Below are 15,126 nucleotides of genomic sequence, written 5' to 3'. Positions count from 1 at the left end.
CCTGGGTGGCTCAGTCGGTTAAGCGTCCGACTTCAGCTCAGGTCATGATCTCGCGGTATGTGAGTTCGAGCCCCGCGTCGGGCTCTGTGCTGACAGCTCAGAGCCTGGAGCCTGTTTCAGATTCTGTGTCTCCCTCTCTCTCTGACCCTCCCCCGTTCATGCTCTGTCTCTCTCTGTCTCAAAAATAAATAAATGCTAAAAAAAAAAAAAGAAAAAGAAATTAAGTGTATAATATATCATTGTTAACTGTACGTAAGATGTTGTACACTTAAATATTGTAACCTGTTGCTGTTGCCTGTGCCTGCTTCTATTCTTGGTAAACTGCACTGTGTATCCCCTTGTCTCTAATTTTCAGGGCAGTGGTTTGCCCTGTGACTTCAATCCTCTTATGATTCTGAGTTGTGGTGGTTGTTTTCCCTGAAGTATAGTTGACACACAATGTTACATTAGTTTCAGGTGTGCAACGTACTGATTCAAAGGTCTGTACATTATGCTGTGCTCAGCAAGAACAGCTACCTTCTGCCACCCCAGGACACTGTTACATTATTGCTACTGACTGTATTCCCTATGTTGTGCCTTGTGTCCTTGTAACTTACTCATTCCATAACTGGAAGCCTTCACCTCCCGCTCCCCTTTACCTACCCTCTTCTGTCTGGCCTAAGTATAGAGGTTTGTTTTTTTTTTTATTTTCAGTTAGTTCAGCTTTTTTCTTGTTGTGAGAATGGGATTGATGAATTCCGATCTCTGTATGTGTTAGGCAGGAAGTTGAGACTATTTGTTTATTTGTAACACACCAATGCCATCATTTAAAAAAATTACAGAAAGAAATATTTGCTAATTTAACCTTCTAGTACCTTCCCAGAAGTAACTGTGATATTGCTGACCTTAACGTGAACTTTTTGCCCCCAGAAAAAAGTGGTGGTTAGGAAATCTTCAACATGACTTTATTTCCTAGAATCTTCCAAACTTTTGTGTCCCAGGAAATGGCTTACAACAAAGAGCCGCTCTTCCCCACATGACTTGGATAAAATACACAGTTCACTCTTTTTTTATGACTCCCCTAAGACTTGCAGATAACCCCTTCCTTTATTATAAGGTCAGATATGGACCTCTGAAATTCCCACTTTTTGTCTCACAAATGCTTAGCAGAAATGTTTATTTCCTCACACCAGCTAGACACAAAGATAAATATGTCTTATTTAGCTGAGTGACTGAGACTCCCTGATTTTAAAAACAATCTTTATTATATAAGTATCCTACCAATAAATCATTTATTCTTGCTTATATATGTCCAAAGCAAAACTATCCAGCCAAGAAACTCTGATATTGAGATCTTGGGTGCTCTCCTTATTGGAATGCCTGAATAGCATCATTTTCCTTACTTGTCTGGATTTTTGTCTTTGACAGACCTCCTATCAAGTTTATACCTATTTCCCTCTGCTTTATGAACTAGTTTTAAAGACTTTATCATTTTAATTTGTTATGAAATTTTCAACCTCAAACTCTAACTGATAACTTCAGGACATAATAAAACTATTTGGCATTTGCTCATATTATCCCATGCCCCAAACAATCAATCATGCATTATTAGTTGCAGGAACCAAGTCATGATTTTAATCTCAATTTAGATAAATCTGTGATATTATAAGGAACAACTATTTTTCAAAATGTAATTTTTATTTTGATAGCTTCCATGGAAAATTATTATATTAATAAGGTTGTTTTCCAACATTTTGACATTTTTAGAGTTCTACATAATCTTGTTTTGTTATCCAAATCAAATCCTAATTCCATATTGACAGAGTCTGAAATAAATGCAAATAAATTATATATATGTGTATGTATATATATATATATATATATATATATATATATATCCTAACTCTAATCACACATATTTTCAAGATGCTATTAAATGATGTCTCTTGAAATCTTATGTCCTGAGAACCACAGATTTTGATAGTCAAATTCAATTACATCCTATCCTTGGCAATATACATTCTTCTAACAGGATGTTAAAAATGAAAACCTTTCTGTTTTAGTTCTGGCTAAGACTTCAAATTCCAAGAAGAAAACAATAGCAAACAAGTGCTTCCACATTCCACACTGAAGCATACACTGCGTATGTTGGACTAGCAAAGAAAACAGCAAGGAAAGAAAAATGAAAACTTTTTTCAAGCGCTAGTTAAATATTCATCAGAGTATAAAAGTTTTGAGGTTGAAGAAGCTATGAAATATTTTTTTTTTTGTCTTTGCATAAAGTTGTTGAACTGCTAGGTCATTCCACCCCTCCCTCTGCCCATCTGCCTCCCTCTACTCAAAAAGTGAGAAAAGCAAGGATGGTACTTTATTCTTAACTGAAGTCACTCTGAAAAGTATTAATCTAACCATTTGGAGACCTCAATATATATGCTCTGGAATGAGGGAAGAGCATGCAAGTGCCTGAGGCATCTCTGAGACACAGAGAGATGAGGTAGCCGTCACACATGTCCTACAATGATAAGTGAATGTTTTCTGGAATCTACACTGTGCCAAATGAGAAAAAGCTGGCTAGGAATTGATTTAAAGAGGACCATTCGCAGGTTTGAGATTACCCCAACCAAATGGGTACACCTTCAGAAATCCAAGGATGAGGGAGGAATCTTGGTTGGGGAGCAAAGGACAAACAAAAAGATGTTATCATCCAAGTAACTGGAAGTACAATAGAATCTTCCATGAGAGAAGAGTCAAATTTAAACATTTGCTAAAGCAAAATCATAATTGTACTAGATAAGTAAAACCATTCCTTCCCCTACCTCTTTTTTCTTCCAACTTTTCTCACCCTGAAAAGGAAAGAAATGTGAGTTAGCAAGCTAAGGATAAGGAATAGAGAGAAAAAGGTAAGGTGAAGGCACATTCTCTTTTTTTACTGCAGACTCCATACCTGAACAGGTACAACAAAGGAGAGGTAGAGAGATCACTGATTCTAAACGAAATTAGGTTTTGACAATTACATGGGTCTGGATATTTTAACTACTAAATAAGACCAGATAAAGACATGAGAGATCCCTCAGATGTCACCAAAGAAGTAGACATAACTAGACACATGGAAGAGTTTTGGACAGGCAAAGGGGAAAGAGAAGACAGTTGTCTTTGCCTGTACCATATGGAAACGTCCTTTTAGTGTAAAGTTAGAGGAAGTTGCTGATGTTTAGCACTATCCAAAATCAGGGGTCATTTTAACCGTAAACTCCCTTCATCAACATATCTGTATACATCAAAACACAGTTTTTTGGGTTTTTTTAAAATTTTTTAAGTTTTTTTTTTTTTTTTTTTTTTTTTTTTTTAATTTATTTTGAGAGAGAGAACACAAGCAGGGGAGGGGCAGAGAGAAGAAGAGACAGAATCCCAAGCAGGCTCTGCAACATCAGCACAGAGTCCAATGTGGGACTCAAACTCATGAACCAGGAGATCATGACCTGAGTGGAGATCAAGACTCAGGCGCTTGCTTAACTAACTGTGCCACCCAGGCACCATATAATGATACAGTTTAAGTTTCATATTTCCTATAGCTGCCCCAGTACTCAGTGATCATCAAATTCTTGGAATTCTTATAACAGATTTCCTCTACTTTCTACTTGAATTTAGTGTAAAATATCTTACACTGTTTTTTTTTTTTTTACTGCTTTAATGAGATGTAGTTGACCTACAATACTTAGTGTTTAATATTTATCTATTTAGTGTTTAATAACTATATCTATATATCTCTGGGTCCATTATCATCAGTAAGATAATGAACATATTCATTAATCCTAAATGTTTTCCCATTAGCCTTTGTAATTCTTTCTTCTCATTTCCTTGCACCATCCCCCATCCCCAGGCAAACAGTGATCTACTTCTGTCACTATAGATTAGTTTGCATTTTTTTTAGAATGTTATAAAAATGGAAAGAGAGAGAGAGAGATTGAGATTGAGAGCTAGAGACCTACTGGTGTAGATTCCAGTCCATGTCTAAAGACCTGAGTAACAGGAGCACTTAGGGCAGGAGATCAATATCCTAGCTCAAATAGGCATATTTTTGGTTCTATGCAAGCCTTCAGGGGATTGGATGATATCTACATTGTGCAAGGACTTCTGCTTTACTCAGTCCACCAATTTAAATGCTAATTTCTTCTAGGAACACCCTTACAAACACACCCATAAATAATGTTTAGTTAGCTTCCTGGGCATCCCATGGCCTAATCAAGTTGACACATAAAATTAACCATCACAGGAATCGTTCAGTATGAGCCCCTTTTTATCTGGCATCTTATACTCCACATAATTATTTTGGTATTCATCCATGTTGCAGAGTAGAATTCCACTGCATAGATATTCTACAATTTATTCACTCATCTTTTGATGGACATTTCAGTTGTTTTCAAGTTACTACTATGAATAAAGATGCTGTGAACATTTGTGTGCAGTCTTTATGTGGAATATGCTTTTTTTCTCTTGGATCAATATCTAATTATTACATGGCTTGATTATAACGTAAGTATGGATTTAACTTTCTAAGAAGCTTCCACACAGTTTTATAAAGTGGCTGTACATCTTTTATATTCCCTCCTGCAGTGCATGAGAATTCTAGTTATTTCACTTCCTTACCAATATTTGTTGTTATCTGACTTTTTAATTTTACCCATTCTGTGAGTATATGGTGCTATCTCATTGTAATGTTAATTTGAATTTCCTTAATGACTCAAGATGTGCATCTTTTCATATGCTTATTTGTCACCATTTAGAATTACAGCTAATAACCCAAAAAGGTTATAAAATGGAATCATAAAAATACTCAACCTGAAAGAAACAAAAAAAAAAGGAAAGAGAAAAAAATGGACAGATAGAAAACAAATAACAAGGAGGTCGTTTAATATCAATAATCACATGCAATATAAATGGTCTAAACATTCAAAAGAGATTGTTAGATTGGATAAAATAAGATCCAACTATCGTTGCCTAAAAGAAACCCACTTCAAATATAAATACAGCAATGGTAAAAAATTAATGGGATGGGAGTTGATACCATACTAACTTTAGTGAAAACAATGCTGAAACAGTTGTAGTAATTTCAGACATAATAGATTTCAAAACTAAGAATATTACAGGGGGTAAAGAGGGTCATTTCATAATGATAAAGGGGATCATTTCATCAGCCCTGGTATATAACAGTCCTACATGTGTGTGCATCAAATAACAGAGTTTCAAAATACATGAAATACAAATTGATGATACAAGAAAAAATATAGAGAAATCCACATCCATAGGGCCAGATTACATCCTTTTCTCAATGACTGATAAAATAAATATGTTGTCATCAAGGTTAATAAAAACAGGAACAGAAGTACTAGCCAACATGAACAAATTAATAATTATAGAATACTCCATTTAATGACAGAATACACATTCATTTCAAGTACACATACAGCATTACCAAGAAAGGCTATATTCTGAGCCAGAAAAGAAGTCTCAAGTTGAAAGTTCTCAAATTAAACAAAGGATGTTCTCTGACCAAAATGGAATTAAATTAGTAACCACTAACAATGAAATACTGGGAAAATCCCCACATATTTGGAAACTTTCGGACAAATTTTTAAATAATCCATGGATGAAACAACACAGGAAAAATAAATTAGCAAATGTTCTAAACTGAATAAAAATGAAACAACATATCAAAATTTTTGAGATGCAGTTAAAACTATACTTAAAAACAAAATTATACACTAAAAAACTATAAAAAAGAAGAAAATTATCAAATGAGTAATCTTCTATGTTATGAAATGCAAAATCTGAAAAAAAAAAATAATCCCAAAGGAAACAGAAGAACTGACATAATAAATGTGGAAAGTAGAAATAAATGGGAATAGAAAAATTAAAAGTGAAAGCTGCTTCTTTGAGAGTACCAATAAAATTGATAAATCTCTAACCAGACTGATAAAGAAAATAAGGGAAAAGAAGACACAAATGACCAAATTAGGAATGAGAACAGTGATATCACTACAAACTGTATTCCCATTCAAAGGACAATAAAGAAATATAATGAGTTTTATGCCAATAAATTTGACAATTTAGATGAATTAGAAAACGTCCTTGAAAGACACAAACCAACAAACTTTACGCAACAAATTGGATATTTGGACAGCCTAGATCTATTTAAAAAGTTGAATTATTAGTTAAAGCCTTCCCTTACAGAAAAATCTAAGATGAGGTACCTTCATTGGAAAACTCTACAAAACATTTAAGGAGAAAATAATACCAAGTTCTACCAGAAGTCGTCCAGAAAGTTGAGGAGAAAGGAACACCTCCCAACTCTAAAAGCTCATTATGATCCTGATGCCAAACCAGATAAAAATATTACAAGAAAAAAAAAAAACTGAAGATAAATATCCTTTATGAACATTGATGTAAAAATTCCTAACAGAATTTTAGCAAATCAAATTTAACAATAAACCAAATAGGGTTTATCCCAGGATGCCTGTTTATTTTAAGATTTAAAAATTGACCAACGTGATTCTCCTTAATCACAGCTCACAAAGGTAAAACCATGCGATCATCTGAACTGATGCAGAAAAAATGTTTAGCAAAATACATCATCCATTTCTGCTAAACACTTTTAGCAAAGTAAGCACAGAAGTGAACTTCAAACTGTAAGGAGACAAAGAGTTGGTTTACTACTAGAGTAGAAAAGCTCTTTATCTCTAGGAATGCCTGGATGTCTGGTTTGTGACTTTTAGACCACATAATGACATTTGAGTTTATTGCATATTGTTTTAAGGTCTGAAACTCTCCGATGAGCCTAATGATCACTTTCTTTACTGATGCTTGCATTATAGCCTAACTACTTTGACAAGCCTGCTTGACCAATTAGATGGCCAATGGAAGCTTGAAGCCAACATTCCTTGCACAGATCAGCTTGTTCAAGATGGAGACATAGGATGATACATGTGTGATACATACATATGAATAATGGCCCTGGGAAATCTGTTATGGAATGTCTGGTGCCTGTTGTTTGCTTGCAATCTCTTTTTGCTTTTGTACCTTATTCTTTGCCTCTAAGTAATAGTCTCACATTTGTGTTCTCTGTAGAGTCTGATTAAATGCTTTCAAATATCCACATTGTGAAAAAATCTTTGCAATCTGACAAAGGGCATATATGAAAAACTAACAGTTTATACTTAATGGTGAAAGACTGAATGCTTTACCTCTAAGATTAGGAGCAAAGCAAGGTGGAACATTTTCATTATTTCTATTCAATATTATACTGGAGATTCTAGCCTGTGCATTCAGGTAGAAAAAAAATAAAAAAGGCAATGGTCTTTGTAAAAAACCCTAGAAAATCTATGAAGAAAGCTATCAGAACTAGTAAATGAATTTAATGAAATTGCAAGGATATAAGATCAATTTACAAAATTAATTATATTTCTATTGCATTAGTGGTGAACAACTGGAAATTGATATTATGAAAATAATGCCACTTTTAATGATATCAAATATATGAAATATTTAGGTAGAAATTTGACAAAAGACATGTGAGTTCTATACACTGAAAATTGGGAAACCTACCTGGGATAAAATAAAGATCTGAAAAATGGAGAAATTTCTTATATTCATAATTTGAATGACTCTGTATTGTTAAGACATCATTTCTCTCCAAATTCTTATTTAGATTCAATGCAATCTCAATCAAAATCTCAGTAGACTTTATTTTGGAAATTAAAAATTTGTTTCTAAAATTTATATGAAATTACAAGACATGTAATTTTCAAAAGACACTGTTACCAAAAAAGAAAAAAAAAAAAAAAAACAAGCAAAGGCCTGGGGAAAATACTTGCATGACCTATATCTGAGAACGAAATTTTGTCTTGAATATATAAATAATTAACCTAATTCAATAATCAGATAATTAGACTATAACACAATTTAAAATGGGTGAAAGATTTTAACACTTTTGTTTTGATTTTTACCTTTTTATGTGGATAAGTCCTGCATAGCCTACATTTCTTTGAGCTACCAGCACCCATCAGGTTAGTAAAGATGTTTTACATGTGTCTAAACCTATTGAGGAAAATTTAAATGAAATCTGCTGCCATAAAATTTGAATTTTTTTCTATAGTCTTTATGAAAGTTATTAATGGAATAAACTAATGTGAATATTCAGACTACTGACTACAGTAGTTAAGCAATAGTATTACACTCTTCCTGTTCAATTTTGGTGTCTTTTGTGTTTGGTAGTCTAGACATAGCCTGTGTTTCTTAGACATGTTTATAAATGGATTGGAAAGGTGGTCTAAATAAAGGCATTACTGAAATACAAAGCATCTTTTTGTTATACATTGTTGTTATTAAGAAAGGATTCCAAAAGAGGGCTTCTGGCAGTGAGTCATATATTCTGACAGATGTTTTCTACAGATGAGAGTTCAGCTCCACCTTTTCCAAAAATGTAAGTTTTAGGAGAGGTCTTTCTTACAGAGCCCTTGGGAAATAAGTTGTAGTGTGTAGACTGTGTTTCTTAAAACAACTCCTATCGTGTTTGAAATCTAATGGCAAAGGTTTTTTGTTTCCAGTAAATAAGTGATTTTGAAACTTTAAAACATTCAACATATTTTGCTCCTTAATTCCAAAATATAGCCTTGCAAGAGAACTTAAAAATAAAGGAATGAGCGAGCACTAAGAAACCTAATTTTACCTTGTGAATGGGAAACTGAGTGTGAAGACAAAGATTCTTTGTGTCCTAAAATAAGGAAGAGGCTTAAGAAATTTCCTGATCAAATATCCTTTTTTCATAGATGAGGAAACCGAAGCCTCACTGAAGTGAGTAGGTATAAGAAGCAAGGAGTTGAAACCAAGCCACAGTGCTATTTCTAGTTTGGTGTTCTTATTATACTTTCTGGAAAGACGGAAGGAAATAATCCCTGACAACATAATTAAGAGGTCAAATAAATTGCCCAAGGTCATATAGCTACTAAGTGCAATGATGGGACAAGAATCTGGATATCTGAGAAGCCAAAGCCCATTATTTATACCATCATATTCTTTATTGTTATAAACTGAATTGAAATGTGTTTTTGCTAAAATATATTTGGGTTTCATGAAAGAAACTTTCATGGTTTGGCTCATCATATTTAGTATATCATTAATATGCAATAAATGTTGGATATTCATTCATCAATTCAACATATTGATTGATTCTAATATACATAATGTTTAACCTGATTGCATACCAACTATTCACCTAGAAGACAAGGGACATTTGTGTTGGTTATAATTCTCTGACAGTAAGAACTATCTCCTCTGAAACTCTTTTAGAGATGTCTTTTTCATTACCCTGGAGTCATGAAAGAAATATCTAGCTGATTTAATTTACTCATAAGAAAAAAATAATAATAAAAGAATGGTATAGATTTCTATTAAAATATGGGGATAGACCTATTCAACTCTATTCATTGATTTTATTTCTATAGAGGAATGAAGAGAGATTGGGCTGAAAGAAAGGTGAGAAAATGAGTCAAGGAAATTTTCCATTGTAGAAATACATTTATCCTGATTCCTTTTGTGATTTGGGATTTGCTTCCTGGGCATCTCTCTCCAATTATAATTTCTCATTTCCTATTTATTTTTTAACTCCTCAGTTCTCATTTTTACAAACATATTCACTGCAGTCTAATTATTACCATAAATCTAGTTCCTAAACTCTAATTATCACTATATTTATAATCAGTATAAAGTTTGGAAATTATTTTGTAGTAAGACAACATAGTAGGTATACTTGTTTATACGTGCCTCCCATATATTGCTAAAAATCAGCCATGCCTTAAAAATATAGCACATGAAGAACTGTATAAAACAGTACTTCTGGCAAGCACAATCTCAAGTTTTAAATTCTTTGTAAGTACTTCAATTATGTCTGCTAAGCACTTTCAAAATTTCCCTTAACATACTGAAGTGATTAAGAGCAGACACTATAAGGCTGACATATTTTACATGTTTTTAAAGTCTAGTATGTGTGTGTTGTGAGTTTGTTGCAATTGTGTGCGCATTTGGATAAATGAAGTCCATGTCTTCATGTAGTCTTCGCTTAATTGTAGTCCAAAAAAGAAAACTGTGGCTGTTTTAATACATTTTTAATCATTCCAATAACAATTGTTTAAATCATGAAGTTTAAAATATATCCAAACAGAAGAATAAATTTAATTAATCTTAACAAATTACACCAAAGCAAAGATGTCAGTAACATATTAATAAATAATAACACGAAATATTTAGTAAAATCTGTGAAACAAAACTTAGTAAATAATTTTGAAAAGAATTCAGCAAAATTCCTTTACTAAAAATGAATAAAGGAAATGAAGTTGCAAATTAATGTTAAAAGAAATGTAAATAGTAAACACAAAAAGAACCTCACCTTCATTAATTTAACATAAGCTTTTTTTTTTTTTTTTTGATACAGAGAAACCACAAGCATGGTTTGTAGGCAGAGGAGGGGCAAAGCGAGAGGGAGAGAAGTTGAATCTTAGGCAGGTTTCACACCCAGGGAGGAGCCTGATAAGGGGCTCAATCTCAGAACTATGAATTCATGACCTGAGCCAAAATCAAGAGTCAGACACTTAACAGACTGAGCCAGCCAGGTGCCCTCAGAATTAAACTTTTAAAACATAGCTACTTAATTACATTAAAATATGGATAACATTCAGTGCTGGGAAAGATGTATTAAAGAGGTCACTCATAAATATTTGAGTAGATATGGGTTTTGAAGAGTAATCTGGGAATATGTATATAATTTTAAAATTTGCCTATTCTTTGCCCTAATAATTCAACTTCTAAGAGTCTATTATTCACTTATACTAGCCTGAGAGCACACATATACAAAAACACACACCCCTACACCCTCATGCAGAGCAATACTTGTTGCAAACATTACTTGCAGTTTCAGTGTCAGTAAACAATAAAATGAGAAAAAAGATCATAGTACCTCCATTCAAAGTTTAGTAAAACTAAATAGTATGATGTATTGACCTTTAAAGCTACACATTATAATTTATTAAGTGGTTAAAAAAACCCCAAACCAATGTCTGCAGCATGATTCCAATCTGTAAACAAAGAGACTAATAAATGAATATAATAAATGTATCAAAGTGCATATGTGCACATGTATAAACATATGGAAGTCAGAAAAGCATATTTAGCAAATTCAGTAGTGATTACTTATGGGGGATCAATTTGACCAACTCAAACATAAGAATGACTTTCATGAGTAAATTAGAAAGAAAAATGTTGAAGTTATTGGTGACTTTCCCTTTTTTCTGAACCCATGTTTAAAAAGTAAGAGAAAGAAGGGGTGCCTGGGTGGCTCAGTTGGTTAAGCATCCGACTTCAGCTCAGGTCATGATCTCACAGTTTGTGAGTTCAAGCCCCTCAAGAGGCATCATGGTCGAGCTCTGTGCTGACAGCTCAGAGTCTGAAATCTGCTTCAGATTTTGTATCTACCTCTCTCTGCTCTTCCCCCGCTTGCACTGTCTCTCTCTCAAAAATAAATAAACATTAAAAAAAAAGTAAAAGAAAGAAAACATGATGGTATACTGGTTATTGGTGTATAGATTTATAGTAATACATTTCATCCACTATATTAAATAAAATTAAGGAATTCTGCATATCCGGGGGAACCAAAGAAAATATGTATTTGGACTATAGCCTAGTAGAATGAGCCCTACTGGAAATTGTTAGTCTCTGGAAACTAGTTAGATACCTATGATGATATTTCTTTGGAATCAAGTTTAGCTAGGAAACGTTATCAAGGTGATATATTGGGTGATAGGCAAAATATGGCACTATGAGAATTAGGCATATCTGTCAATAAGCAAAGATCCAAGTATATATAAAGCACCAAAGAACTACTGCTAGTTAGAAACTGTAATCACTGGGTTGTTACAAGTCTCCATGACCTTGGATACATGTGGGAAACAAGACAGAATATCAGGGCATAACAGTGTAGTATCCAGCTATTGAAATAAGCATAAGAAATGAGAAGACAAAATCCCCAAAGAACAAGACAAAGACCACAAAATATAAATTTGATGTTGACATTCTCAGCTACATACCCAGAAGATCTGTCTAGAACAGGCAGACAATGCAGTTGAATAAGAAAAGATCTATCTTACATCTTTGCTTACAATTTGATTTTATCACCAGTAAAATGTGAATTATTTTTCTTTCTGTCATCAAATAATGGACACTTCTGAATTTTCCTATTGTTCCCAATGGCACCATAATTCTTTAGTCCACTAGTCCGAAAATTTAGAGTTGTCTGTAACTTCTTCTCCTTTACCAACTTCCACAAATCTTGACAACCATAAATGAAGTCCACATGTCTTTATTTCATTTTAATTATCAAAATAGTCTTCTGACTTATCTTTCTTTTTCTAATCAACCCTCCACAGAAGTATCAACAAAATCTTTTTCATGTTAAATCTTTTTCACAGAGTCTCTACTAGGGTTCCCAAGAATACCAGCTGTGATGAAATGCTGTCTCTCAGAAAGCCACACTCCTTGTCCCTGACTCTCCCTTCTCAGATGGTTTGCATTGCCACTAGTCTGGATAATTTTCCACTTCTTTAACTCCAAAATTGGGAAAAGTTTTCCTCTAAGTATCAAAAAACAGAGTGGTTAAGATCACAGACTCTAAAACAAGACTAATTTGGTTTTGCATTTTGCATGTATCACATTTCAGCTATAGGGCTTTAGACATGTGATTTAATCATTTAAGCCTAGGTTTACTTGTCCATATGAAAAGCACAGTAATATTTCATGATATTTTTACAATTCAATGTTATCTTCCATATAACATTTGTTGTTATTGCTTTGGCACATAAATATTAACAATCATCATCATAATTCCTCAAAATGACAGCATTTTTTTTCTCTTTTGTTTTTTTTTACCAGTGTATGCATGAAGCCTTTTAAAAGTACACAAAATATTTTTGTTACTGTAAAGAATATTCTGACCTACACTATATAAAAATAACTTACTGCTATGAAGTATCATTAACGTTTAAAATGCTTTCCTTGTCTTTTCTTCTTGCTCTTCCTGCCTCAACAAGTCTGTGGTTCTTTCCACAGTCTGATCTTTTTGGTGAAAAGCCCTCCTTGGAAACTTTCCCATCCAAGGGTACATTTCTTTTTTACCAAAAGAATATCAAAGTGCATAGATATCTACATTCTGTAACTCTTTGTTATTCTTATTACTTAAGGAAAGTGTTATTTTAATGAACCCATTGCAGCTTAGGTTATGATCTCTGGGCTCTGGGCTGAGCATGGAGCCTGCTTAAGATTCCATCTCGCTTTCCCTCTCCCGGACTCACACACTCTCTCTCCAAAAATAAAAAATAAATAAATACGATGAATGTTTCAGATAAACAGAGGAGACTCTCCTTAGTAATTCGAATGGAATTTAGGTGCTCCTTCAACTCCAGGCTATTGAGGCTGTGCTCATCAAACTGAACTTTAAGTGCCAAGGGTCCAGGCGGGGGTGGCAATGGACAGCACGGCAGGTGGTAAAGCTGGCCTTTGTTCCTGGATAGAGAAGTTGGGGGTAGGGGGGTGCATGGAAAGCGGCCCCCAGTCCATTCTGTGTTGGGTGACTCACTTCACATATTCGCTGGCCTTCGAGGAACAGTAACACTTCTTGGGGACGATGAAGGTGAACACACCACGTAAGTCCCTGTGAACTTGACGAACTCGATGTTGCACAGATGGCAGTACCTGTGGTTCCCTTGGCCGGGGGGTGGGGTGGGGTGGGGTGGGGGCTCTACATGCCTTTGTCCGAGTGGAAAGAGGGCGTCAGCGAGGACGGCAACAGCATGGGGCTCCGGGAAGATGCTGTGGGCCGAGGAGTGGCGGGAGACGGGTTGGCAGGACTGGGGCTGCTATCGGCCAGGCCCAGGGGTTGCTCCTTCAGCACTTGGTTGAAGGTGTCAGAGGGAGCAAGAGGCCCCGCAGGCGAGCGTGGGCCTCGTAGTCAGACTTCCGGCCTGGGGCTTCTCCCAGAAGGCAGTGCGCCAGGCGGAAGTGATCCCTGAGGTGTCTGGGGACCACGTCTATGGCCGGGGAAGGGGCAGTAGGAGCACTCAACAGCAGCCAAGATGTGGGCGAAGGTGCGCGGATCCCGTGGCACGGCGGAGCGTGAGAACTTTTGTGCGCCAGGTACGTCTCTGGGCCGTGTCGATTCGTGCAGTTGTGGTAGTTGGCCGGGACAAGCAGTCCGCACGCGGTCGCGGAGGAGAGGCCGGAGCGCCGCTGTTTCCTGCTAGATGGGTCCGCGTCTGTCTTGGGCTGCGGCGACCCGGATTCTCTCTATTCTTAGTCGCTCATTCTAGGGTATGGTCATTAAGCCAAATACACAATGCATTTTATTTGCAATCAGATTTCTCTGTTTATCAGTTTACACATTGGTGAAATTGGCCACCAGCCCTCGGTATATATAAACTTGAGGTTTCAGTGTCCAGAACCCTCAGAATATCACTGGCACTTTAGCTGCAACCTCTTTTCCCTTAACCTCCACTAACACCAAAATTAATGTCTCAGGAGAAGCACCACTAATTAGGCAGGCCTAAAGCACTAAAGTGTTATTATCTCTTCTGTCGTGAAGTGAAATGCTATTATCTCTTCAATCGCTGTTCTTTTGTTTTATTTAAAATACTAACAATATGTTTTTAACTTTTAACATGGTTGTAGGACCTATTTCACATCACCTATTCCATGGAAGGGAGAGTTAATATAGCAGAAGGGGAGTTCAGTAAGGAAATAACAGAAATTAAAGACAAATTAGGGGAATTGGTTCCCTGTTCCTTACTCATATTCTTTGACCACAAGCCTAAGGCTCCAGAGGAGAGGAGGTGAGGGGGGGGGGGGCAGGGGTTTCCAAAATCAAGTCTGAATCAGATTCCAGGATATTCATTTCAAGACACAGTCACATATTGATGGTAAAGAATAAATGATTTCTTCTCTTCCAGTTGGTCCTCACAGGCATTACTGACTAGTCACATTCCCAACCTAAAACAGAAGGAAGGAATAATCTTTTCAAATGCATTATTCTTTCCACATTTGACTAGTCAG

The 15,126-nt window shown here is 35.3% G+C and overlaps 1 long non-coding RNA gene across 2 annotated transcripts in view; it reads right to left on the bottom strand.

Annotated features, from left to right (window-relative positions):
* Nucleotides 1-10,232: 10,232 nt before the first annotated feature.
* The window catches only part of LOC132679233 (uncharacterized), a 43,107-nt gene continuing 38,213 nt past the window's right edge, over nt 10,233-15,126 (bottom strand). For both annotated transcript variants that reach the window (XR_009610022.3, XR_009610023.3), the window contains one exon: nt 10,233-15,063. This is a non-coding gene — a long non-coding RNA (uncharacterized LOC132679233). The remainder of the gene's footprint in view (nt 15,064-15,126) is intronic.

The sequence above is a fragment of the Panthera onca genome, chromosome A2, assembly GCF_046562875.1.
Source record: "Panthera onca isolate mPanOnc1 chromosome A2, mPanOnc1 haplotype 2, whole genome shotgun sequence".
Classification (NCBI taxonomy): Eukaryota; Metazoa; Chordata; class Mammalia; order Carnivora; family Felidae; genus Panthera; species Panthera onca.
Note: the sequence above shows the minus strand (reverse complement) of the source record. Positions and strands in the feature narration are given on the sequence as shown.